The following is a 27875-nucleotide window of genomic DNA, read 5'->3' as shown; positions in this document are numbered from 1 at the left end:
CAAATCAGTTCTGTGTGGTATATCATTTAATAAGTTGATTCTGTATGGTTCATTCCTGAAGTCTCCCTTGATTATTGAGGGCCTGAGGGTGTGGGTGGAGAGGAACTATGGCAAAATGGATCCAGTTAGAGCTCCCATTAATCTTGATCATTCCATTCTTTACTCATCCTCTTGTATTTGCTTTCTCATTCTTATACCCTCCAAACCCAGGGGCACTGCCACATACACCACAAAACCAAACCTCCCCCAGTGACCTTAGTCCCATTGTTCCATTCACTCACAGGTGGGAATTCAGGCAAATGTCCACAGAGGTCACAGACAGGATACATATGGTTCTATTATATCCCATGTATTACCCCTTTATGTCCTAAGGAAGACATTTTCTCTTAGAGATTTTCATTTGGAGTATATCTTTAAAAAAATCTTGTGTTAAGTTGCCTCCAACTTTTTTCTTGGGTAAGGACAACCCAGGAATGGCCCTTTTGTGTCTGTGATGTTGCTGTTCACAGATTTCTTGATAGGCCTAGTACAATCTTGGGAACAAGGTTACTATGTGCTGAAGGTTGGACAGTTGCTCTTACCCTTGCCTATCCTAGGTAGTTATGTTGTGCTTTTTTTTTTTTTTTTTTTTTACTGGTGTACCATGTGTGATTTGTCCCTAATGTCTTTGGAGTTTTTCTGAGAAATGGAGCAGTAATGCCGTAAACTTATTAAAATACATTTTAAGCCTTAAAAAAAAGGGGGGGTGAGTAATCCACATGGGAGGCATATAAATGACCCTGATAGCAAGACTTGGTTTTCTGTGGCTTTTTTTTTTTCCTTTTAATTTACTTCTTTCTTCCCTTCACTGGCAGCAATAGTATGGGAATTGCCATTTCATAGTAAAACTTTCCTCAAGTTACTGCATTAGAAGCACAGTTTAATTACTACATTCATATTAATCATGAGTTTTGTTTTATTTGGCTCAAATACTTAATCAAATTTAGGGAAACACAAAGAAGTAATATCACAACTAATATTGCAAAGAAGTAAATAAATCATAATATAAAAACTCAAAACTATATATCCTACTTATTTTTTTACATCCTAGTTATTTTTTGCTTAACCCTATTATTTAAGGTGGTATATAGTTACAGTTTATTTTTTTGTTCCCCTTCTCATTTATTTGTCATGAGAAGTATTCAATCAGAAGCCATCACACCCCTTGTTAAGAATATTATGTAATTTATGTAAGGAGAGGATGGAAAACTATATTGAATAATAGCTATAGACGTTTCCTGATCTGAGAGCCTATGATTCTGTGAATAATCACCCTGCTTTCCCACTATCATCTCCTAGACTTGAGATTCCCCCAAATTGTCCATATCGTCTTCTGTGATGAAAGTGCCACCTCCTTTTGTTTGTCTGTTCCTTGCAGTCATAAATGGCTTAATTTGAGCTCTTTCCAAGTCCCTTGACACATTCTGTCTTTGAAGGCTGATTCCATATGTGGTAGAAATTTATTTTTTTTTTCTTATAGCTTATCAACATAGAGATATAATTAGTGGCAATAATATTAACATTAGAAATGGGTAATTACACAAACCATTTGGATTCTAAGTTTTGATCAAGCTAACAAAAATCAAAAATCCTTCTTCATAGAGAGATAGTTATTCCAGGTCTCCTTAAATTGAGTACTTTTCTGAAACAGTAAGTTGTACTAATGGTAGAACTAATGGTAGATGGCTGGCGGGATGAGGGGAAAAAGTGTAGAGATACATTCAGTCCATAAGTATCAGCTAGGATACTTGTTAAAATCTCCAACTGGTGGCAGGAGTGGGATTGACAAGGGTGTATATATCTATACGTGTGTATAAATAACATACAGTGTTATATTAGTCTCAGGTGTCCAATATAATGATTCAAAAATTCTTTATATTTTTTAGAGTTCAATCAAGATAAGTGTACCCTTAAGCCCCTTTTTCTATTTCACCAATCCCACCACCTCCTTTTCTTCTGGCAACCACCTGTTTGTTTTCTATGTTTTAGAGTCTGGTTTTTTGTTTGTCTCTTTGTTTTCTTTCTTAAATTCCACATACGAGTGGAATTATATGGTATTTGTCTTCCTCTGACTGACTTATTCCACTTAGCATTATACTTTCTAGGTCCATCCATGTTGTTGCAAATGGAAAGATTTCATTCTTTTTTTCTTTTTTATGTTTGAGTAATATCCCATTGTATCTGTACATCACTCTTTTTTTTTAAGATTTTTATTTATTTATTTGACAGATCACAAGTAGGCAGAGAGGCAGGCAGAAAGAGAGAGAGAGGAGGAAGCAGGCTCCCCACTGAGCAGAGAGCCCGATGCGGGGCTCGATCCCAGGACCCTGGGATCATGACCTGAGCTGAAGGCAGAGGCTTTAACCCACTGAGCCACCTAGGTGCCCCTGTATATCACTCTTTATGCATTTATCTATGGATGGACACTAGGTTGCTTCCATATCTTGGCTATTGTAAATAATGCTACAATAAACATAGGGATGCATATATCTTTTCAAATTAGTGTTTTCACTTTCTTTGGGTAAATGCCCAGTAGTGGGATTACTGGATCATATGGTATTTCTATTTTTTAATATTTAGAGGAGTCTCCATATTGTTTTCCACAGTGGCTGTACCAACTTGCATTCCTACCAGTAGTGCACAAGGGTTCCTTTTTTTCCACATTCTCACCAACACTTATTATTTCTTGTGTTTTTTTATTTTAACCATTCTGACAGGTGTGAAGTGATATCTCACTCTCGTTTTGAATGATGTTGAGCATCTTTTCATGTGCCTCTTAGCCATCTCTATGTCCTCATTGGAAAAAATGTCTATTCAGATCCTCTGCCCATTTTTTAAATCAAATTATTTATTAATTTTTTTTCATGTTGAGTTGTATAAATTCTTTATATATTTTGGATATTAACCCCTAATTGGATATATCATGTGCAGATATCTTCTCCATTCAGTAAGTTCCCTTTTCGTTTTGTTGATAGTTCTCTTTGCTGTGCAAGAGCTTTTTGTTTTGGTGTAGTACAGTAGTTTGATTTTGCTTTTGTTTCTTTTGCCTGAGGAGACATATCAAGAAAAATGTTTCTATGGCCAATGTCAAAGAAATTACTGCCTATGTTTTCTTCTAATTGTTTTATGGTTTTAGCTCTCACATTTAGGTCCTTAACCATTTTTAGTTTATTTTGTGTATGGTTTAAGAAAATGGTCCAGTTTCATTCTTTTGCATGTGGCTGTCCAACTTTCCCAGGACCATCCCTTGAAGGGACTGTCTTTTCCCCATTGTACATTCTTGCCTCCTTTGTCAAAGCTTAACTGACCATAAAATTATGGGTTTATTTCTGGGCTCTCTATTCTGTTCTGTTGATCTATGGGTCTGTTTTTCTGCCAGTACCACACTGTTTTGATTACTACAGTTTGCAATATATCTTGAAATCTGGGATTTCAAAATAGCTGGGATACCTCCAGCTTTGTTCTTTCCCATTACTTCAGCTATTTGGGGTCTTTTGTGTTTCCATACAAATTTTAAGATTATTTGTTTTAGTTCTATGAAACATGCTATTGATATTTTTATAGGAATTGCATTAAATCTGTAGATTGCTTTGAGTAGTATGGACATTTTTAATAATACTGGTTCTTTCAGCATGGAGTTTCTTCCCATTTGTTTGTGTCATCTTCATTTTCTTTTATCAGTGTTTTATTGTTTTTGTAGTACAGGTCTTTCATCTCCTTGGTTGAATTTATTTCTAGGTATTCTGCTATTTTTGGTGGAATTCTAAGTGGGATTGTTTTCTTTATTTCTCTTTCTGCTACTTCATTATTAGCATGTAGAAACGTAGCAGATTTCTGCATATTAATTTTATAACCTGTGACTTTACTGAATTCATTTATCAGTTCTAGTGGTTTTTGGTAGGATCTTCACAGTTTTCTATATATAGTATTATGCCATCTGCAAATAGTAAAAGTTTTACTTCTTCCTTACCAAATTGGTTGCCTTTTATTTTATTTTATTTGTCTGATTGCTGTGGCTAAGACTTATAGCACTATGCTGAATAAAAGTGGTGAGATGGACATCCTTGTCCTGTTCCTGATTCTAGAGGAAAAGTTTTTCATCCTTGAGAAATGATGTTAGCTGTTGAGGTATTTTTTTTTAACTGTCTGTATTTTTTCAAGGGGTCACTAGGTAATTTTAATGAATTACTATCATTAAAATAAACACTGGCTCAAGAAGTTATTTTCTCTCCAGTAATGATTTGTTTATAACCCCAAACACTGTGTCCCTGCTTGAAATGAGTAGATAGACTATGCAGTGTGAGTATTTAGTTAGAATTTGGTTTGACCTGCCCTTTTTTTTTTTTTTCCTTCATGGAACTTATATATGGAAAACAGAAAAAATAATAGATGTTTTTAATACTTTACACATACTTATACTTATCACACAGTAGAATATGATATACATCTTTAAAATATTATATTTGAGTTTTGAAACAAGAATAACCATATAGTATTATTTTCCTTTATCTGTAAAAACAACAGCAGTTCTTTCATTTATTTAACTTTTACATACAGGTGACTTAAAACATGAAGGATATTATGAATGAGTTTTCATGCAGGTTGCAATTTTTGCAATTGAAGTTGATGTCATTTTCTAAATCAGTTCAAGCAGAGATTATCAGACCTAATGTGTATATGACATAAAATATAAGTGTCTAGCAAAGATTCTATTTAGTGAGGCTCCATCAACTTAGTGTATATGGAGAAGCAGTAGTATAGAGCACTAGGAAGAACACTTCAACAAGAGTCAGTAGACCTGAGTTCTGTTGAGAAGTTGTTTCTTAAATATCTTTCCCTTTCAGTCCTCTACCGGTAAACCTCATCAGGTTGGAATAGATTACTGGTAAACCCCCTCCCCATTCCAAAATTATAATTCTATAACTTCTATTTTCTAAGAAACTATATGCACAAGTGTACAAAAGTATATTTAAGCAAGTGTATGTATATGAAATACATATATAATGGCAAAACAAGAACACAAGTATAGGAAGTCTCTGGAGGAAAAGTACTCAATGAGAATCAGTTTACAGAAGCTTTAATGAGGTGTGTTTGTTGTTTTGAAAACAAAGTTTTCCTATTTTCTGACATAGTATCAAGAACTTCCTCCTTCTGAAAAATGACTATAAGACACTGTTCTTTTGAAGTTTTTAAAAGTTTTTATTGAACTGCACAGAATAAAGTCTATTTGAACATGATAAGCTGACATAGTAAATCAGAAATGTCAGGCTGTTTTACATTTCAGAGATTCACAGTAATAAAAATTGTTCTTTAATCCATTAAATATAACATCTTTACACAAGAGAATTCTGATATGAAGATCTCTAGGAATTTGAAGAGTTTAATGATATTATTGAGTACTTACAGTTGTTAGTCATGATTTCTGTGTTGTATTTAGGCATCCTAATTATGAATATTTCATCGTCTCCTATAATTTTGTAACTTCTTTTAAATTTATTTGTATCACAGTGTGCTCCACTGAGCAGAAACCCAAAACATAATTAAAATATGAAACACTTCCACAATTCAGACATGGTGTTTAGGTTTTCTTTCTTTTCAGTACCTCTTTTAGCTCATCTACTAGTAGAAAGTACAGTGATTCTCTAGGTGTTGTAGTTAGTCTTTGCCTGAATTATTTTGGGAGGGAAACTTTTCAAAGGATTTGTTTAATCTAAATTATGTCCATTCTTTTATTCTCATTTTCACCTTTTTAATGTGAGGTAGGTTTATCAGAGCATAGTATAATGGTGTTTTGAAGTTACCTATGGAATTCTCTACCTCAGATTTTTTATGGATTATTTTTCTCTAGGTCAGGTATCTCTTGCTGGTACTATTTTTTCACATCACTGTTTTATCATGAATAAACTAACAAAATAATTTCAATTTCAAAATGAGTGAGTGTTTTTCATGTTCTTTTGAGGTCCGTCTTTATACAGACTCTTAATAAAGCTTTAAACCTGACTTAGTTGAATAAGTACTTTTTAGATTATCATTTATTATATCAGTTATTTGGTTTATCCAGTAGACATATTTAAATGCACTAAAGGTTTTCTATACAGAATAGAATATGGTGAAGGACGCTAGTCTAGTAGACAAGATAACTTGTTTCTGATTCTAACATTGCTATTTTCCTTAATTGCTATGTAATCCTAGGCAACACTACATAACCTTGACTTTTAATTTTCTCACCACAAACCATGTAAAAGGTCCCCTGTTACTGCAGCATTCAAGAATAGACCAGAGAATTAATATGGGGAAACATGCAGAAGAAATACAAATTATATGCATGATTGGATTATATAACCTTTAAGGTTCTTTACAATTTTAAGAGTCTATTGCTTCATATACAGAATTATGCATTATCCTTTAGATGTGGACCATCGTATTTCAGTTATCAAGAACAAATTTCCAGTTCTCTTTCGAGCTGTGTGTGTGTAAACATGCATGCATGTGTGGGTTTGACCAAGCTTATACTATATTATTTATATATTTATTATTTTGGATGTTTATTATGCATCTGTCATGTGACCGGCACTGTTCTGGACACTAGGGTTACATTAGAGGAACACACAAATTATTTAGATACCAGAAAGTGATAAGTGCTAATGAAAACATAGAACAGAGGAAAAGAAAAGGGAATTAGGCTGCATTTTTTGTTTAAGTGGTCAGATTTGACCTCATTGAGAAGGTGGCATCTGAGCAAAGACTTGAAATAGTTCAAGAAAATGAGCACGCAGTTATCTAGAGGACAACATTTCATGAAAGAGTTATACTAGCACAAGCCTATAAAGCATAAATATGCCTAGTAAGTTCACTGGATAGTAAAGTCAGGCAGTTGGAGGTGAATGAGTGAGGAAATGGTTAGATCAGAAAGGAAGGGGAGGCTGACCTTGTAATTACTGTAGGGTCTTGTTGTGACTTGAGTTTGACTCTGCAAAGAGGAACTAGTAGATGGTTTGGAGCAGAGGAAAGATGTGATCTAATTTGGATTTTACTCTGACTATTGTGTTGAGAGAGTTTGCAGATAGATGGAAACAGGAACCAGTTAATAAATGATTATAGTAATCATTGGAGTAAGAATGATAGTTTGGTATCAAGGTAGTAGCAATGGAAATTTTGAGGATTGGGTTCTGACTATATTTTAAGATATTACAACAGAAGTTCCAACAAATTTGGTATGACTGTGAGCATAGAAAAATCTGGAATGAAGCCAAGAGTTTTGTTTCAGCAGCTGAAAGGTTGGGCCATCCCTTTAAGTGAGAATTGGAAAAGACTCAGTAAAATAGGTTAGCAGGGACAAGGGAGATGAGAAGTTCAGCTTTACATGTGTTAATTTGGAGATATCTATTTGACATCTCAGTGGATCTGTCAGGTAGGCAGTTGTATATATGAGTTTGAAATTCAGAAGACACATCTGGGAAAGACATATAAATTTGGGTGATATGGGCATATTGCTGTTATTAAAGTTATGTGCTGATTGAGATAACAGTGTAGTGGTTGTAGGCAGAGAAGAAGAAAGAATAAAGAACTGAGATCAGGGAACTCCAGTGTTAAGAGATCTGGAAGAGGAAAAGAAACCAACAGAGGAGACTGAGGTGGAATAATAATGTTGCTGGGAGAGAAGCAAGAGTGTCGTATAGTGGAAGCCAAGTGAAGAAAATACAACAAGGGCAATATACTTGATGTTGATGAGTTTCAAGAACTGAAAAGTGACCATTGGATAGAGCAATCTGGATGTAATTGGTGATCTTGACAAGAATAGTTTTGGTGTAATAATCAAGGGGAAATCTGATTGGCAAGGATTACAGAAGAAGAAGAGAAATGGAATTCTGTGTTACTGAGTATAGTCAAATATCTCAAGATATTTTGCTACAAAAGGGAAAAGATAATCAGAGTTATAGTTGTTAGGTGAAATGGGACTTAATGGAGGATATTTTAAGATGAGAAAAGAATAACATTTTTTTGCTGGTGGTATTCATCTCTACTACATAAGAAAAAAATAATAATGTAGATAAGAGGGAATAAATTCCATTAATGTGGTCCTTGGATAGGTGATGGGAAATTGTACTTCGTACACAAGGGAAGGTTTTAGAAAGGAGTAAATATCATTTATTTCCAGAAACCTGACAGGGAGCAGAATGTTGCAGGTTGACATATGTGGCTATGAGAGTTCCTAGAGATTCTTTCTCGTTGCTTTAATTTTCTCAGTGAAAAAAAGAAGCAAAGTCATCCAATTGGAGTATTAGGATGAATGTGTTGGAAATTTAAGAAGAAAGTAGAAAAGGGGTGCCTGGGTGGCACAGTTGGTTAAGCATCTGCCTTCAGCTGGGGTCATTTTCCTAGGTCTGGGGGGTCTGGGATTGAGCCCCATGTTGGTCTCTTCCCTCAGCTCAGTGGGGAGTCTGTCTCATCCCCTCCCCCACCCCGCTCGTTCTCTTTCTCATGTGCTCTCACTCACTCTGAAATAAATGAAAAAAAGTCTTTGAAGAAGAAAGGAGAAGGTATGAAATAGTACTACAGGATAGTAGAAAATACATGAACTAGTGAAATATAGTTGATTGTGGGTAGGCTTAGGGGACCTCCAAGAGTTTGTCAAATTGAATTTAAGGTGAGATCATTCAGAGCTGTTCTGTATTTCTGCATGCATAATTAGCTGCCATATGCAAGTGCTAAAGAGGCAGAGTTAGATTTAAACAGGATTGTAATTTGCCTAGTAAAGGTTGTTGAGGGACATTGAGATGTTTATAGTTCAATTGATTGATGGTCCCAGTGGATTGTGAGAGCTGAGATACTAGAGTAATTGAGCTGAAAAGATAGGAGATGATGGTCAGAGAACTGGATACATGAAACAGATTATGGAAGTATGGGCGTTCCTTGTAATGAATAGGTCTAGAAATGGCCAGGGCATTGATTGGTTAAAATAATATGAAGGACAAGATATTTATAGGAAAGAAGATCAAGCAATCAAAAGGCCAAATTTCAGGAAGGATCGTATATGTATATATTGAAATTATCTAGAATTAAATCAAGAGTTATGTTGGGAAGAGAGGCAGGATCTAAAATACTTGAGAAACATGGAGGAGTTAATTGCAAGATAATCCAGTGACTGCAGCAATGAAGGTAATGAGCAATATAATCTAATGACAATAAAGTAAATGCTAGAATTTATAGGGAGCAGGGAAGGAAAATGGTGTAGAAACAATCCTAAGAACGAAAGTGGCCATCTTTCAATATGACCACATTATAATAGGCAATCTCTTATGTGATTTTTAAAACTTTCTATGGCTAGCATAATATAGAAACTCATTAAATAATAACAACTAATTAACTTAGGTGTTGATATTTAGAATAGAGAAGTAAAGTGCTTCAAACAAGTATGTCATAAAAAATATGTAGGTATGGGGCACCTGGGTGGCTCAGTGGGTAAAAGCCTCTGCCTTTGGCTCAGGTCATGACCCCAGGGTCCTGGGATCGAGCCCATCGGGCTCCCTGCTCTGCAGGGAGCCTGCTTCCCCCCAACCCCTCTGGCTGCCTCTCTGCCTACTTGTGATCTCTGTCAAGTAAATAAATAAAATCTTTAAAAAAATATGTAGGTAAACAATGCTAGAGAGAGTTCTGTGTTAGAAAGAAAAAGTATGAAAGAATAAGGTAGTTGTGGGTTTCAGTCACAGCTCTGCCATTTACGAGCTACGTTCTTTCTTAACTTTCATCTCTGCTATGAGGAGAAAAACTACTACCTCACAGAGTTATTGTGAGGGGTAAGAACAACGATTTATGTAAAGCACCTGACACTGAAAAAACATCTAATTAATGTTAGTTCCCTCCCTTTAGAGATTCAAATACTGAACATCTTTACAAGGTACCACAACAAAGACTTCTGAGGTACATAATATCTATTTCCATCACCACGGATAAATGATTCATGAACTCATTCATACACACGAACTATGTGTTATTTCAGTGACTTGAAAATATGCTTGTGGACTCTTACTGGGTTTTTTTTTTTTTTTCAATTTCTGGCTGTATATCACTTATTATAACACTTACTGGAAACAACAGTCACAAAAAGAAACTCTGGACATTATTATTTTCTTTTTAGTGAATTATAAAGCGAGCAGTAAGTTTTTTTTACTTTCTTAAATTATGTGGATATATAATTAGCATGATCATTGGATAACATAACTATATTAAATAATTATTTAGAATATTTCATGAATAGTGAAATGCATATAACCGAATGATAATGTGACAAGATGGAAATGATATGTATTTTCTGATATAATAATGATATGTATTCATTCAACTGATGTTGAATGAATCTTATTAAATGATTGTAATTGGTTGTATAAAGAATTTTAAAGATTTATTTATTTATTTATTTATTTAAGAGAGAGCACAATCCATGGGGAGGGGCAGAGGGAGAGAATCTTTTAGGCAAATTCCACACTGAACACAGAGCCTGACTCAGGGCTGGATCCCACCACCTATAAGATCATGACCCAAGCCGAAACCAAGAGTTGGGCGCTTAACCACCTGAGCCACCCAGGTGCTCCAGTTATATAGAGAACTTTAAAAAGCATGAAGATAAATTTCTGGCCTTTATATGATCAATGAGGGATAAAAACTGATGCAAAACAAGGAGTGGAGGGAGGAGCTTTATCCATATAGTCGTTGAGCACCTAGGACTTCTGCCATTCCCTAGAATCTTGTAGTCCTTGTTGAATCCTCTTCATGTGGCCAGTGGAAGAATACAAAGAACGAGAGTGCATGAAGCATTTAAAAAGTTCTGTAGGTCAGGGGCGCCTGGGTGGCTCAGTGGGTTAAAGCCTCTGCTTTCGGCTCAGGTCATGATCCCAGGGTCCTGGGATCGAGCCCCGCATCGGGCTCTCTGCTCAGCAGGGAGCCTGCTTCCTCCTCTCTCTCTCTCTGCCTGCCTCTCTGCCTACTTGTGATCTCTGTCTGTCAAATAAATAAATAAAATATTAAAAAAAAAAAAAGTTCTGTAGGTCAGCCTTAAAGTAGTTAGCATTATGTTTGCCTACTTGCCACTGGCCAGAACTAGCCAGATGAAGCACCCAAATAAAAGGAGGCTGGGAAATGCAGTCTAAATGTATGTCAAGGGGCATATGGGCTTACAGGTGTACCAGATGGTCCATTCCAGAGCTGAGCTGATGTGTTACTAGATGTTCCATTAGAAGGATGAACACTGTATATTATAAAAATGTGGGAAACAGATGGATCAGTTCAAGCTATCTGGGTACTGGCCAGACAGATACTGTTTCACAGGAGGGACGGGCGGTACACTGTGCCTTGCAAGACACCGAAAATTTGGTCAAGTGTATTTTTCAGGGAGGGAATAACAGTGAGAGTAGGAAAGAACATGTAATACATTTCAACAGTGAAATTCATCTAAGTACTCAAATGACTTGTCTAAGGAATCACAGTTATCCTGAATCTACATCTGGATATAGGCCTAATAAATTCTATCGTTTCAGATTGTTATGAAGGAAATAATATTTCCTGTTATCTTAATTATACCAACTGCACTGTGCATATCTTACATAGAAAGGGTCTTGACTAGATTGTCTTATTACTTTGAAAAGTAGCTTAATTTAGCACAGTTTAAGGAAAAATAGAATAACTAATATGACACACAAGTGTATATACATTAGAAAACAAATTATGGAGAACAGACTATGCCGCCTACTCAGAACTGAACCAGACAACATCAAGTGTATAGGAATGGATATTGCAGTAATGAGAGCACAGCTGTTTAGGATTATGCTGAAATGTAGGAAACATTATTCAAGGAACAAAGAAAGGAAACCAAAGAGAACAGCTTTAAAACAGCACCTTCATATTTAGCCTCATATTGCATATTTTACATATTTTAATCATATCTCACTTTCTTCCAAAATAGACTTGAGGCGGTTTATAACAAGATAATGTTACGATAGCACAGACGCAAAGACAAGACAAGATGGGCTAGTGGTGGAATAATACCAGATTACTCACACTAGGTTACTAATGCTCAGGGTAAACTTGAATTTAGGACAAACGTTTGGCATTTAGCTTCCTGGCACTCGAGTCAAAAAAGAAAAACAAAACTATGTTATGTCACTTGGTAAAATAATATATTCTTTAGTAAAAAGGAGCAGGTGTTTTTTTTATTCTCCCATAGTCCTCATCTCTAAGAGGGACTTATTTCACAATTATTTCATAAGGCAGTTTTACAAGAGATGGCTTCAGCAACATCCTATAAATAAATACTGAACTTCTATTTCTTGCTTGGCTCTCTGCTGAGTTCTTGGGACACACAGATGAATATGAAGCATCCTTACCCTTAAGGAGCTCACAGCTAGTATAAATCTAATTGGGCAGTAAATGTAATAAATGAGTTACTTGCAAGACATAATGGTAGCCCAAAGGAAAGAGTGTCAGCACAGTCAAAGAGACAAGACCTCACAGGGGGAGAAATGTTGAACTGCTCTTAAAGTGTGAATAGGTCAAGGATTAAAAGAAAAATGAGCAGAACTTTCTCTTCTCTCAAAAAACAAAAACTGCAATGCTTAGTTTTATGCAGATACTTGGGAGAGAATTTCTTTGAAGAACCAAAACAGTAAAATTCAGATGCCTAAAATTTTGATACATTTGGCTAAAAAGTGCTAAAATTAGAGGAATGAATTTTTGACTGATCCCTTCCGCTGTATTTGAAAGTAATTAACTGTATATATTTCACCTAGTGGTATGCTTTCCCACAGCATAAGTAGCAAGATGGAAATATCTCCTTTTTTTTTTTTTTAACCAAGTCTGGATTATTTTTAATTGTAGCAAAATACATATAACAAAATTTACTCTCTTAACCATTTTAAGTATATAGGTCAGTACTGTTAAATATGTTTACATTATTGTTCAACCAATCTCCAGAAATATTTCATCTTCCAAAACTAAAACTCTACACATGAAACAAACCACATTTTCCCCCTCTTCCCCTCTTCCCATCCCCTGGCAGGCACCATTGTACTTTCTGTTTCTGTGAATGTAACTACTCTGGATCTCTCACATAAATGCAGTCATACAGTTATTTTCTTTTTTTGCAATTAGGCTATTTCACTTAGCATAATGTTCTCAAGGTTGATCTATATTGGTTAACATACAGTGTGTCGAATGTCCTTCCTTTTTAAGGCCAAATAATATTCTTTTGTGTGTATATACCACATTATAATTAACCATTCATTCATTGATGGGCATTTCTACCTTTTAATTATGGTAAATAATCCTTCTAGGAATATGAGTGCACAGATATCTCTTAGAGACACTGCTTTCATTTCTTTTGCATATATACACCCAGACGTGGAATTGTTGGATCATATGGTAATTCTATTTTTAATTATTTGAGGAGTGATTATACAGTTTTCTGTAGCAGCTGCATCATTTTATATTTGCATCAAGGATGCATAGGATTAGTGATCTTGTAAAAGGAGACCTGGGAGAGCTAGCTTACCCCCACCGTGCAAGGTTACAGCTGGAAGGTGCCCTGTGAGAACCAGAAAGCAGGCTCTCACCCAACACCAAAATGCTATGCCTGATGTTGGTCTCCCCAGCCTCCAGGAATGTGAGAAATGAATTTTGTTGTTAGAGGCCACCCAGTCTATGGTATCTTGTCATAGCGGCCCAAACAGACTCAGACACCTTCCCAAGAAGATTAATAGAGGCATGGCTGCTGGGAGCACTGACTTCCTTTGGTGGGCTTTCTCTGACAGAACGTTAAGAAGCCATTTGTGATCGTGTAATTAAAGCCTCCCATGATTATGTGATTGTTCAAATGATATTTAAGGATTGAAAAAGTTATCGATTTAGAACTAAACAAAGGTGACCCACGCACCTTGTCAAAGAGAATACAAACCTCGATAAAAGCCCAGATCTTATCTAAGAAGGAGTTGAGCTCTAAGTACTTTTGTACCTGCAAGAGAACAAAGAAGTAGTTCCTCTGATAGGAGCAGAGATCAGAGCAGACAGCCTGCTCTGTCCTTGGTGAGACAGACCTTAGCACCACATTGTGAACACATGTGTTTTCCCAGATCCAGTGTTCTAATAAGTGACATGAAAGACCAAAAAGAAATGGTCTTATCCTGCTGCACTTTAGGAAATGCTGCCATTATCGAACGTATGTTTGGGGATTATTCATCTCTCTGCTTTTTAGAAATATAGGAGTATGTATTTCTAAATTTATATGTATTTGTTTTACTGTTGCTCCTGAGTTCTTGTAGTTTATTATAATGTGCTTGGAGGAAAGGTCATGCCTGCCTCCTCAGCCTGGCAGTAGAGGAGGATTTGAACATAAGTAGCCTGTGTAGATAATCCTTAATAATACACCAAATGCTCAATAAGTGTTTGTTGACTATGTGAATACACATATTGACACGTATCTGTGCTATAAGCTTTGAAGAATAATTTTAGTTGACCCACCCTAGAATGGGTCATCGTACCACTCCTTTAATATCTCATCATGTCTCCCGTTTATGACATAGCCTCTTTCTCAATTTTCCAAAGAAATTTACTTTTGTTCTTGTACATCCACGTAAGGAAGATCTACCTTGTTTTCCTTCTGCCTCTCATGGGACTACTGAGATGGATATCTGGAGTTGTGTGAGAAGCCCAAGGCCATCACTACCACCAGCACCACATGTCCAAGCTACCCAATCTTCCCCCTACCACCAAGCATGCATGCATGTGAGGCATGCAAACACACACACACGATGTTTTCCCAGGAATGTAAACCTTTTAATACTGTCTTTCTGGAATTAATGCACCCATCTCGTTGTTTAATGTAGTGAGATAAATACAAGTCAAATGGCCTGATGCACAGCCACAAGTCTCAAATAATCTCTTTAGGGGGATCATTGCAGACACATCTTGATCTTGATTTTCTTCCCTGCGACCCACCCCCTGGAGTGTGTAGCTCCTATGCTGGTTACTCAGATATGCCCAGCTGCTAAGTCTCTCAGGGAACCTTACTACGGAAAGCTCTTCCATTTCTATATTATTCAAGATCCTGTGCAAGTTTATTTACCCAACAAATGTTTTTGTTTTAAGACTTGATTTCTTTATTTTGGGAGAGAAGAGAGAGGAGGGGAAGGGCCACAGGGAGAGGGAGAGAGAGAATCTCAAGCAGACACCAGGCACAGTTTGGAGCCTGACTCTGGGCTCAATCCCATGACCCTGGGAGATCATGACCTCACACGAAACCAAGATTCAACACTCCACCAACGGAGTCACCTAAGCACCCCAATTGGACAAGTGTCTTTAAGCAGCTAAGATAGTGTTCTAGATTCTTCTATCACCAATCATTTGCATACAAAGAGTGGCCCCCTTGGGGCTTTAATTTTACTATTATTTATCATTTATGTTGTTATTTGGCTGTTACTCCTTTCAGTCTGTGGCCCATTACAGATATCATAATAATAATGAAATCTTAATTTTATTCATTATTCCTTCCATATAGTACTTTTTGGGTACCTTTACAAATGTAACAAACAGTAATTGCATTAATTATATATGTGATATGTATATATACTATATGAATTTATCTATATTATTTAATGGTTAAGAATTCTGATAATTTTATGTAAAATTACATAAATGAAGTTTTACCAATCTGGCAGGCATATATAACACTATCATTTTATGAGGTAACTTTATGAGCATTTATAAAAACTACTAAATGATTAAAGTTTTCATCTGTTGCCTTTAAATGTAGGTGCTATACGTGTTCCATTCAAGAAAATAGATATCATTTCTACTGAGTGAGCATAGTTCATTTTCTCAATCAGTTTGTTTCATTAAATTACAGAATCCCATGCTAATACAATGTTAAGATTGCAAATTTCAGCCTTCATAACTCAAAAAAGTAAAAAAGTTATAGTTTTCATAACAGCATCAATTTCCTTACATTTCTTTGGCCTTATAATAAAGTGTACACTTAGAACACTAACCAGCAATTCAGGAATTATATATAATCAGTGTTGGACAAGTTAATGTTACTAAGAGGATCTTAACTTTCATATTCTCTGATTTGTTTTTAAATTTACAGCTTTAACAGTGCACTAATGGAAAGATTTTGCATTTAATTTTCTAATTTTTATGAAGCAGACAAGAACAGATAATAAAGGTGGAAATGTTAATAATGATTATTTCAGTATGATGACTATTTCATTAGTGAATTTAGAGGTAATCCTGTGAATTTTTCATCAGTGTGTTTGATTTCAGAATGTTTATGCTTATAATATCCATGTTATTTCTACCTCAGGTCGTTAGAAAATTTGAACTTAGGGACAGATTGCTATTCACATGATAGCCCATGGCTGAACACCTTCAACATAAACTGCAAGTAAAATTAATTGCCAAGTCCTACACTGTGGTTCCAATCATACTTATGTTTTGATAAATACTGATTTAAGTAATATACAGCCAGGTCCACTTTGTGTGTTTAAACATTAAATTACATATAAACTACAATAACACAAAAACGAATCCAAAGAAAAATTGATCTTAAACTGGTATATCCCTATTAAGTGTTGCTATAAAGCTATTTCAGTTTAGTCACTGAAATATAAATGGATTTAATTATTGATACGATAATGACTTTAATCAAATTATACTTCTTAAAATCTTACAGAATTATCTATATCAGCTATGAAGATTATTTTAGTATGGTAGAAAATCCATAAATTTTTAGAGAGCATTGTTATGTATTATCCATTATGTATTGCATATCCTTTATATTGTATATAATAGTTCTCATTTCATATTATATATTCTGTTTTATAAGGTACATTCATAGTACATATTATATGTCATGTATTACATATTGTATATATGCTTTTAAAAAATTTATCTATGTTGGGGCACGTGGGAGGCTCAGTCGGTTAAGTATCTACCTTTGGCTCAGGTCATGATCCCAGGGTCCTGAGATCCAAACCCCACACCAGACTCCTTGCTTTGCAGGAAGCCTGCTTCTCCCTCTTCCCCTGCTTGTATTCCTTCTCTCGCTGTGTCTCTCTCTGTCAAATAAATAAAATCTTTTCAAAAAATAAAAAAAATAAAAATTTACTTATGTGTTTAAATCAGGTCACTTACAAAATCCAACAGAATACACACAGACAAAATTCAAGGTTATAATCAGCACAGGCTCTCTCTAAGCCCCCGGCATTGTTGGCAACAAATACAAAATACACTGCAAAGAAGTGCACAGTAAAACTGGCCCTGTGATTTAACAGTTTTATTTATTGGCTCTTGTTCAGAGATCAGGTACTTGGGTTCAGGGTTGTGGACTTCATATGATTTATTTTCAAAGTTCAAATAAAGGTGGACCTAGTAGGCAGTTGTCTTCGCTGTGTGCTTTGACATGTTCCAAAATGTTTGCATGCTAAAACATGTATCTCTATCAGTTGGTCATGAACTCTGCCAACTCCTGGTATTATATTCTCTGCCATCTTCTATGCCAGGGGCTATTAACCTTGTCTGGGTCACAGACCTCTTTTTGAGAATATGGAAGAAAGCAGTAGACATTCTTCCCCCCCAAATGGTATTCATGTATCTTCAAGCCAACCTCAGGAAGGTTTAAACCTTTGTTCTTACAAGTCTTTGGAAGAAACATGTCTAAAAATGGTTTTAGGATTTTGCCAATTGGGGATAATATGTAGGCATATTAGTCCTAGTATGTCATTTAGTTTATGTTTGTGTTACATATTACATAATATGTTGTCTTCTGGTAATTAGGTAGAATCTTAAAGAATTGAGATGTATGACTTAAATAATTCAAATAGTACTAAACTAAGTCCACATTTGTAGATAATTCAGAGAAAACTCTTTTGCATTCATTAACTGATAATTATTAAGTATCAGCTGTGTTTCAAATGTCTACTATGCCCCGGGCATAAAGTGAAGATAAGGTAAAGTTTCTAACTTCAAGGAGAACATAGTCTAGGAATAAGAAAAACATATCAGATAATGGTTACAACAAAATGAGAAGAATTTGAAGGAAAGAACTGACAATAATTCTCAACATTTATCAACAACTTCCTAGATATCAGGCTATGCGATGATACTTTCTATGAATTTAGATAATGTTTTATATTAATTATCTCTGTCTTTGCAACCATATGTGATAAATACCTTTACTTTTTTTTTTTCCCCCTTACAAAGGCAAGCAGTGTAACACACAGAGTCTGAGTAATTTGCCAAGGTTGCTCAGCTGGGAAGAGGCAGAGGAAGGAATTGAGGCCAGTACTGTTGACAAGAGCCTCATCTTTCAATATTGCAGTATTTAAATTTGCTTTATCAAAAGCTAGTGTTAGTAGAGAGTGAAGTATGAGTAGGAGGAGAAGAAGATTGCGGGAAGGAAACTAGTTATATGGCGATTTTTTGAGATGCTGAAGTCTTGAACTAATTCAGTCTTAATTGCGCTGGACAGAAATGAATATAGGTAAGAGATTGGACATACTGACTAATTAGATATAAGGGTCTAAGGAGAAAGAAAAATCAAGAGTGACTCCTAGATTTCTGGCTTCAGTGACTTGTGTAAGGATGGTACCTAAGATAGGAAATGAAAGAGGAATAGCCTGGGGGAAAAGGAATAACCAATGATCATTTGACCATTAATCAATTAAGCATCTTAAAGTAGTGCTGCCTGTAGGACATCTAGTGGACCATTGAGCATATGGGCCTGGAGTTCCAGAAAGGGTTTTGAGCTAGTATGAGATCACTCAAATTGCGCACCACCGATCACTGGGGATTTCTGAAACACTTTTGGGGAATTCACACAGTCACACTACTTAAATATTATTCTAGGGAAGTACTTGCCTTTTTCACTGTATTGATATTCACACCAATGCTGCAAAAACAATGAGTAAAGGTACCTGAACCCAAATAAAGGCAGTAGCCCCAGATTGTCATATTCCTCATTGTCACATTTTGCTGTTGAAAATTAAAAACTGGCTTCACTTAACAGTGTGGAAGCAGTGAAAAGCTATTAATTTTATTAATTCTCAACCTTTGAAGTTTTTAATATTTAAATATGTCATGTGATGAAATGCTAAATATACCTAAAGCGCTCCTTTAGCAGAATGCCCCGATTGTCTCAAGAAGAAACCCTTATGCACTTGTTCAAGTGGCAAACCAAATTAACCACTCGTTTTTATAATTTTTTTTTTTTTTTTTTTTTTCTGAAAGAACAACTGACAGGGACAGGCCAACCATGGTTATTCAGTTGTGGGTATTTGGTAGACATTTTCTCAAAAATTAATGAAGTGAGCCTGTTACAACCATGATGATGAGGTTTACAGCCTCCTAAAACTTAAAGACTTTTCTGATATGACTGGTGGTAATGTTGAAAAATTTTTAATATCTGTATTATATATACATATGTTTATGTATATAATATGATGATATGATGTTGAAATGTGTCAACATTTGAAAAATGAATGTAACTCAAGGGACTAATATTTGATAGATGTCCAATGCAGGATGTTGCAAAATTATGCAGGGGTAAAAGACCCGTTCAAAGTGTAAGCTAGAGGAATAGATTTTAATGTAAGAGAAAATGAAAAATTCATTGATACGGTTTCACATTCCACCTTGTTACTAATCTTTTAAAAAGTGCCACTTGTCAAGATTTAGTATCAAAAGTATCAAAAAAGAATATCCCCAGTTATCTAAAAATACTATTAAAATATACCATTCCTTCCCAAATATTTATCTGTGTAAGACAGGATTGTTTTCATATATTTCAACCAAAAGAGCATATCTTAACAGATTGAATACAGTAGCAGATAGGAGAACCCTGCTTTCTTCTATCAAGCCAGTCATTAAGGAGATTTGTAAAAATGCAAAAAAAAAAAAAAAAGTCAATTTTCTAATTTATTTTACAAAATATAATTATTATTCATAGTAAGGATGTTATTTTTGTGAACAAGTAGTCAATTTATTATTGTTCTTTTTAAAGAAATCCATTAAAAGTTTAAATTAAAAAGTTAGACTATATTAGCTGATTTGGAACTGGCTTCAGCCTCAGTTCTAAAGCAAAGATATATCTCAGTCATTTGCCATTCATAGAGGTTTATTTTAGATAATCTTGTGGTCTTTTACATAAGATATCCATTGCATAAATGGATGCACACACTTCAAGAATTGTGTGACTAAGGAGACCTTGATAAAGGCAAATATGCTTCAAGAGATTTTTTATTTTGCTCAAGCAACTTTAATTACAAATTCTCTAAAGAAAATTCATCACAAACATTTTATATACAAGATATGTAAACTGTAATACTCTTTAGTTTTGATGAATACCCAAAAAATACGTCCACTTGAATACCGGAAGGAGTGAAGAAGTCATCAAGAGAATGTCCAGGTAAACTTACCATTTTTCTTCAGTCTAAAGAAGCAAGAAGTGACCTTCACTCCCTTGCTCGCTTTTTTATTGAACTCACTAGCAGCTCGGCTTCTTCTAGTAGAAAATTCATGCAGTGGAAATGATATCTTCATCATTTTTTTATCATCTGTCATTTCTGAGGAACTTTACTTAATATTTCTAAATCCTTCCTGAAAATTCTTTATAAATCAAAACCTCTCTAATCACTCGAGCAAATTTGCATGATTAACTTATACCTCTATATGTAGAGAACATTGTATTACTGTTTTTTTTCTAAATGCTTACAGTAAGGAACATTTACAGTGTTACATTTTAGAGGTAAGAGCGCCTAGGATATCCAGCAATTCATTTAGATGAGGAAAAGTGATGAGAAAGGATAAACCAGTCTCAATCGGAGTATGATTTCTGTGATTCCTGTGTTAACCTTGAACCAAGGGAGGGCTCCTAATCCTTTCTGCCAACCCCATATCAGTAATGCTGTCATGGAAAACTACTGGGATGTTATATGCTCCCTGAGCAGACAGAATGCCATCCCTGGTGATTATATAATTATAACATTTTTCATAATGTCATGAAATAATGTGTGCTTTCCTATGTATTCCTTTAACATCATACAAACTCTAATTATACTGCTGAGCATATAGCTACCTTAAGGATAATAGCAAGTATTAGTCTTTTCTTAAAAACATAAAATCTAACTATATCTTAATGGGAATTTTAAATTATAGATGAAAATTTTGAATGATCACAGGTCCTACAGTAGTGTATCATGACAATAGGTAAGAAATGAGATGATCATAACATCAAAATCCTGTTGCCATGACTTAACTGAAATAGTTGAATGGAGTAGAGGAACCCAGTTTGGCTAACAGTTTGGGTGTAGCCAAGTGTGGAATTTTGAAAAGCCATCCAATTGGTCAAATCAAGAAATAGCTGAAATGGAAACAGGAAAAAAATCATGATCATGATTTCCATATCCATGCCCACCCTTGCTACCAGCTTCTTATTGTCTTGTGATATTTCTTATCCAGCACAGACTAAGCCTGTATTTTACAGCATTCTCATCTTCCCCATATATTCTTTTATTTTGTTTTTACACTCCAGACTAATCTCAAGCTCTGTGCAAATCCATCATTCTCTTCTCTTGTTATTTCCAGGCTAGGTGGCCTTGCTGGAAAAAAGTGCATGACCCTGTGGATAAGTGTCTTTGAAAAGCTAGGGTTCCAGCCCAAGCTGTACTCTTCAGTTCTGCTCTGCCCTTAGGGAGCTTTTTCTTTTTCTGTCCTCTCTACTTCACACCATCTTTCATATCTCTCATAATACATTTACCCCTCCTTACAGGTTTATTCTTTCCCTAATTTATATCTTTTCTAACTGTTCAATGTAAAAATTGTCAGAATAGACTACGTTGATTAAGCAAGTGTCACCAGAAATTAGAATCACGGCTTAGCAGTTTCTTTTAATTCTAATATTAGTAGAAATTAAGTATTTATTGTTATTATCCAGTTTGATGAAAGTAAAGAACAACTTACCCAGTTATTAACTGAGGAGTAAAAATTCAAAGTCAGGGTTTTATGACTCCCCAGCCCACATCGTTTCCATTACAATGCTCTCTTCCTGTTTTATCCTGGGACTCTTAAGTGATTTTCACTTTGCTATTCTTGTAGTATTTTAAATCTTTCTAAAAAGTACTTTCCTCTGTAAGAATCTTAAATTCACTCCTTTATGTATGCATGTATATAACCTTCTAATATTACTGCAACAAATAAAATATCACAAGCATTATAAGATTTTTTCAGAAATTAGATAATTTTATTTCCTGCTTTCTAGAGGATCAGAGTCGAATAAGGGAGATAAGGATTAAGTAAATACAAGCAGTATATTAGTTTTTCAGGGCTTCTACACCAAAATACCATGAACTGGGTGACTTAAACAACTGAAATTGATTTCTCACAGTCCTAGAGGATGAAGTCCAAGATCAAGGTGTGTGCAGGTGGAGTTCTCCTGAGTCTTCTCTCCTCGGTGTGTACATACCTGCCTTCTGCCTGTATCATAACATGGACTTTTCTCTATGCATGTGACTCGTGGTGTCCCTTCTTATAAGGACACCAGTCCTACAGATTAAGGCCCCACCTTCTCACCTCATTTAGCTTCAATTATCTTTTTAAAGGCAGAATTTTTAAATGGGGTGGAGGTGACTAACACATGAATCTTGGGAGGACATAATTCAGTGTATAGTAGGTAGCAAAGATGACAATTATTTCCAGTGAGTTAAAAAAAAATTACTATAGGTGTTTTGAAATTTGAGAGTTAAGAATAGTATAGATGGAAGTGATTCTGACACATATGCTGGAGAGAAATGTAAACTAGAACTTCATGGATGACTATAATCTGGAAAAAAAATTGACAAAAGAGAAAGACTATTTATGATGGAAACTAACCATAAAGGAAAAGTTACTTATATAGGAATTAGCAATGTGTATGTAACTGGTGTATATCATAGGCTGGCAAGTTTTGTTAGTACAAGTGGTGGTGCTTTGAAAAATTCTCTCAAGGTTGGCATTAATGTAGTCCTTGAAGTTAGAAATGTTTGTCTCCATCCTTCTTTATCCATAGCAAAATCCAGCAGACTTAAAGTTGTTGGCTTGAATATCAATGCATAAACCTTAATCAGATTGATTCAAAACTAAAATGGTCTCTTGGTGGTATGTGAAGTAAACAATTGCCATGGTTTGTTGCATGGAGTTCAGACTTTCCATTTTAGTGATTTAATGCCTTCCGTTTGTTTCATTTTGCCTATCCAACCTTATCTCATCCTGTCTCCTGGCCTGACCCCTGTTTCTATTAGCTCAGTATCAGCTGTATCCCTAATGTTTAGACTCTGTATGTAAGTCTACCCTTTTGCATTTGTTCATGAATTTATCTTGTCTGAAGTGCTCTACCGAACTCTTCTTCATTAATCTAATGGCTTTGTAAAGGCTACCTTCAAGTTCAGTTTCTATAAGGGTCAGTCTTCCTTGAGGTTTATTATCAGCAAATTACTAACCTACGTTATAGACTATACTCTTCAGCAAAGTATTTGATTATATGCTATCTTTCATAGATCTTTGAATATTTCACGCAGATAAATTTTGTCTAAATGATTAGAGGTAAGGATTTTATTTGTTACCTCCTATGCACCTATGATAGATACACTGTACACTTTTGTTGACCCAACAGTAGGAGCTATTCTGTAGCATATAGGTCAGATATTTCAAAAGATAGAGAATGACACTCACAAGCCAAAGGAAGTATTCATTGATCCTTAGTATTTAATTCTTCCCATTATTCTTCATGAAGGATTAGTAGTAGTGGTATTTTACAAATTGGAGTAAGCACATGATATCCAGTGCTTCCTAGAATGGCAACAGATTGAGCTCTCTCTGAAGTCTACTTATAAATGGCAACTCCGGGAAAGATTTTAGTCACGTGTTTAAACATTTTCTTGAATATTCTGCCAATAAAGGTGTTCCTCCTCTCTCTGTAACAACAGACATTCTGTATACTTTAAGCTATTAAGTGAATATGTGGGAGGAAGGGAAATTGTTTTATATTTCCCCTCTGGTGACCTTTTGAACATAGCATGGCTTGTACCACCACTTGTATAGGTTGCAAAGTGCTTGACATCTCCAGGCATTTCAGATATTATGAGACCTCATGACATTTTAAGGTCTCATGTGGCTTCACAATGTTTAGTATACCTATACCTATAATCAAACAACAAACAAAAAGTTCTACCCGTTTTGTATAAATGGTAAGCTAAATTTTTTTCCTTGCTGTTCCCGTATCTTTTCCATAAAAGGAACGGTCAACTATAAATAAGGTAGGTAGACTTCAGAAAGTTCCCTTTGACAGTGAAAAGCACTTTAATGTGGGAACAAATTTATGCATCTTCTTAACCAGAAAATTAACAAGTATGGAAATTATGTAAATATGGTCTTTTCCTTTGGGGCCAGGATATCTCTTCATGCAGAATTCTGGGTAGGCTACTGACAAGGATGCTGATGATTACTACAACCAGCGCATCTTCACTATAATTCAGGTTGATACAGTCTATTTTTACTGACCTTCATTATGTACGAAGACTGATAGATTTTGCAGGGAGAGGACAGAGAAGTACATGTCTTGATCTCAAGTAGTTACATAAAGTTATCTTTTGGTCTAGTAACTTTTCTGACCAAAGATTTCCAAAGCTCTTTTGTTATGGGTAAGGTTTATCAAAACGATCTCTGCCTACCCTTCAGATTATTGCATGTACCATCCTCTTAACATGTCATTATCATACTTCAGTCTTTGATCTGCAAGCTTTGGAAAACAAGTTTAAAGCTACAAAAATTTAACAAAATAGATATAAACTCTATGCAAAGATGATACTTCTATACCAATGTTATTTGGCTGTATAACATTCACTTTGAAAGTGATCTGAGTAGCTCTAACTTAAATTTTTTTATTAACATATAATGTATTATTGGCCCCAGGGGTACAGGTCTGTGAATCGCCAGGTCTAATTTAATTTTTAATTAAACATTTGATTTAGATGATTTGGGACATGGTGACATTTGATTTTATTTTTCCGTGTCATTAACCCTTTTTTCTATGGCCTCTCTTCATGAAAAGAAACATGATTTGGTCCTTTCCTCTAAATCCTGATTCCACTTTTTACATACATTTCAGTTTAAATGAAAGTAAAATTTTACAGACAAGAAAACAATGGAACACTTATGGAAATTCAGAGTTCAAAAAATAGAAATGATGTTTTACCCTTTTTACTTCATCAAAGACTTAAAATGATGTGATCATTTTTTATTTTGTTTTTCTTTTTCTACTTCATATTATTTATGAGTCTACTATCTGTAAGCAACAGGTAAGATTCTTTTAAAATACTTGTGCAGACACTAATATACATCTTTGTTTAAATCAAATTAGGTTCAGCTCAAACACCCATCCTTTCCCGAGAGATGGACGACATATGGTAGGACTTTCAGTATTGGTCGTTCATTGTAACAAGAGAACCCATGCTTGTCTGACTACATATTTGATGTTTGATGGTGATTACACAATCTCATAAAGAGTCCCTCTGTTTTTGACTGTCAAAAGCCTTTATTTCTTCAGGTTTCAAGTTACTATGTATTCTAAGTATACAATGACCTAAACTCTGAAACCAAAGGCTGGTTAATGAATTGTCTTCAGCCTATCGCAGCTGAAAAATTCTCCTTTCTAGCTCTGAAACACACACCAAAAATGTGTTTCCTTGGGTGCGGGGTGGCTCAGTCAGTTAGGAGTCTCAATCTAGGCTCAGGTCACAATCACAGGGTCGTGAGGTACAGCAGAGCATCAAGCTCTGTACTGAGCACAGAGTCTGCTTGAGATTCTCTCTCTCCTCTCCACTCCCCTCCTACCTCTCTTTCTCTAAAATAAATAAATACAAAAAATATGTTTCCCACTTCTTGGTAGAAGCAGAGCTCAGTCTTGAGGAATAATTTCTTGTTGCATTCTTAGAGATGGGACACTTTACCCTCTTGCTTTTCTTAATGACTACAGCTCTAAAATAAAACAGAAATTAATTTCTCAGTAGATTCTCTGCCTCCATTAAATTTTTAATAAATCAGCTTCCTTGGTTTAAAAGGATAATTTGTAAAAGTCATGGATTTGAGGATGGAGAATTGGGATTTAAGACATTTAGGGCAGGTGAGAAGAATGAGCAAGAACACTGCATGGAGAGTGAGTTGTATGTTGAGTGTGTTGCATGAAAAGGAGAGAGACATGATCGAAGATTGAAAAGTGGAAAGGCAAAGGCAGAAATGCTTAAAAACAGCTTCAACAGTTTCACATACTGATTTGCTATAATCGCCATTAATCCCTATTTGGCTCATTAATGTAATGAGAGAACCTGGTTGAAAGGAAGTTCCAAAGTAAGTTCTAATTCTATTTAAAGATTATTGTGCAGCTGACTAATCACCATAAAGAAGTCTAGGCTATTTCTATACTGTCAGAACTAAATAGAAGGATTTGCAGTCCTCGATAAATCTAATGCCTTCTTTGTGAATCCAATAAACATCATGCCCTTGTGAGGATTTCCTGAAGAAGATATAGAAAGTACAGCTTAAAAATGATAACCAAACCAATAATCTTCCATTTCATGTAACTATAGATGGTTGTAATTGAAAGCTGCTCAGTATTACCTAAGTGGGTGGGATTTAATCCATTAGTTGTTCTCATTTGATCCCAAACTTTTCAGTTGACAGTATAACCAACCTGTAGTAGAAAGAAAAAATGCTGCTGTAAATTCTTTTTCAAAATTGTGATAGTCCAGCGCTCTCTCAATAAATGATTTTTCAGAACTATTGTAATGTCATGGTTTTTATGTAGCCCAACTCTAATTATGTAAATGTCTTTAAAAGTTAAAAGTTACATTTTCTCTGGTTTAAATCCCAGACCATCTTATTGGGGCACCTCACTTATCTGCTTGACTTTTTACAATCCATAGTTCTATTCATCTTGAGGTTAACTGAAGATCTCAAAGGCATTTAGTTAGAAAAGGAAGAAAAGAAAAAAGTTTTGTTTTTGAGGCCAAGAAAGTGGTGACCTATGCTAACAGTCTGGTATTTAACTCTATCTCCAAATAAAAATATGTAAAGAGAATGTGAACACTGCTGCATATGAATAACAGCAAATGCAGGAAATCAACCAACGGAGAGGCCACAGGCTCAAAGAGATTACAAGATTCCCAGGTGCTAGCTTTAGCTCTGTAATAAGAAGATGAGTAACCCTTTCAAAGTCCTGTATCATCCCTGAGCTTCAACTTCCTCCAGTATAAAAAGAACTTCCTGTAGTTCCTCCTGAGGTTCCTAAAAGCCTGTTATCCTATGACATTGGCTGTATATTACTAACAAAATCACTTCCACAATGAAATATGTTTTACCTTTGGAAATCATACTGTATCTTCTGCCTTTCTGTTGAACACTCCTATAGGTTGGACCCACGGTGAATAGAACCAGGAAGTTCTAAGCACAGTATCTTCTGTAGGAAATTATTAATTGGGACCTAGGGAATGGCAATAACTGGGAGGAGGAGGACTAAAAAGGGAAAAGAGAGATTTGTCTTTTAGGATGACTCTGGTCTAACGTCTTAGATGTTTAATAAATTTCTCAAATTCTATATGCCCCAAACAACCTCTGGTCTTACCCACAAAAAAATCCTCTAAGGTGTCTCAGGTAATGGATAGGACATCCTTCCAACTTCCAGATGAAACATCTTGGAGGCATTCTTGATCTTAGTGTCTTTCTCCCACACATGGAAACTGTCACTTTATGTTCATAATACAGCC

The 27875-nt window shown here is 35.3% G+C and overlaps 1 protein-coding gene across 1 annotated transcript in view; it reads left to right on the top strand.

The window, feature by feature from the left end:
* KCND2 (potassium voltage-gated channel subfamily D member 2) overlaps window positions 1-27875 on the top strand; it is a 489553-nt gene that overhangs the window by 71305 nt on the left and 390373 nt on the right. The window lies entirely within an intron of this gene.

The sequence above is a fragment of the Lontra canadensis genome, unplaced genomic scaffold (assembly GCF_010015895.1).
Source record: "Lontra canadensis isolate GAN:19392208 unplaced genomic scaffold, GSC_riverotter_1.0 scaffold2, whole genome shotgun sequence".
Taxonomy (NCBI): domain Eukaryota; kingdom Metazoa; phylum Chordata; class Mammalia; order Carnivora; family Mustelidae; genus Lontra; species Lontra canadensis.
The sequence above is the reverse complement of the archived record's forward strand: the minus strand, read 5'-3'. Positions and strand labels throughout refer to the sequence as shown.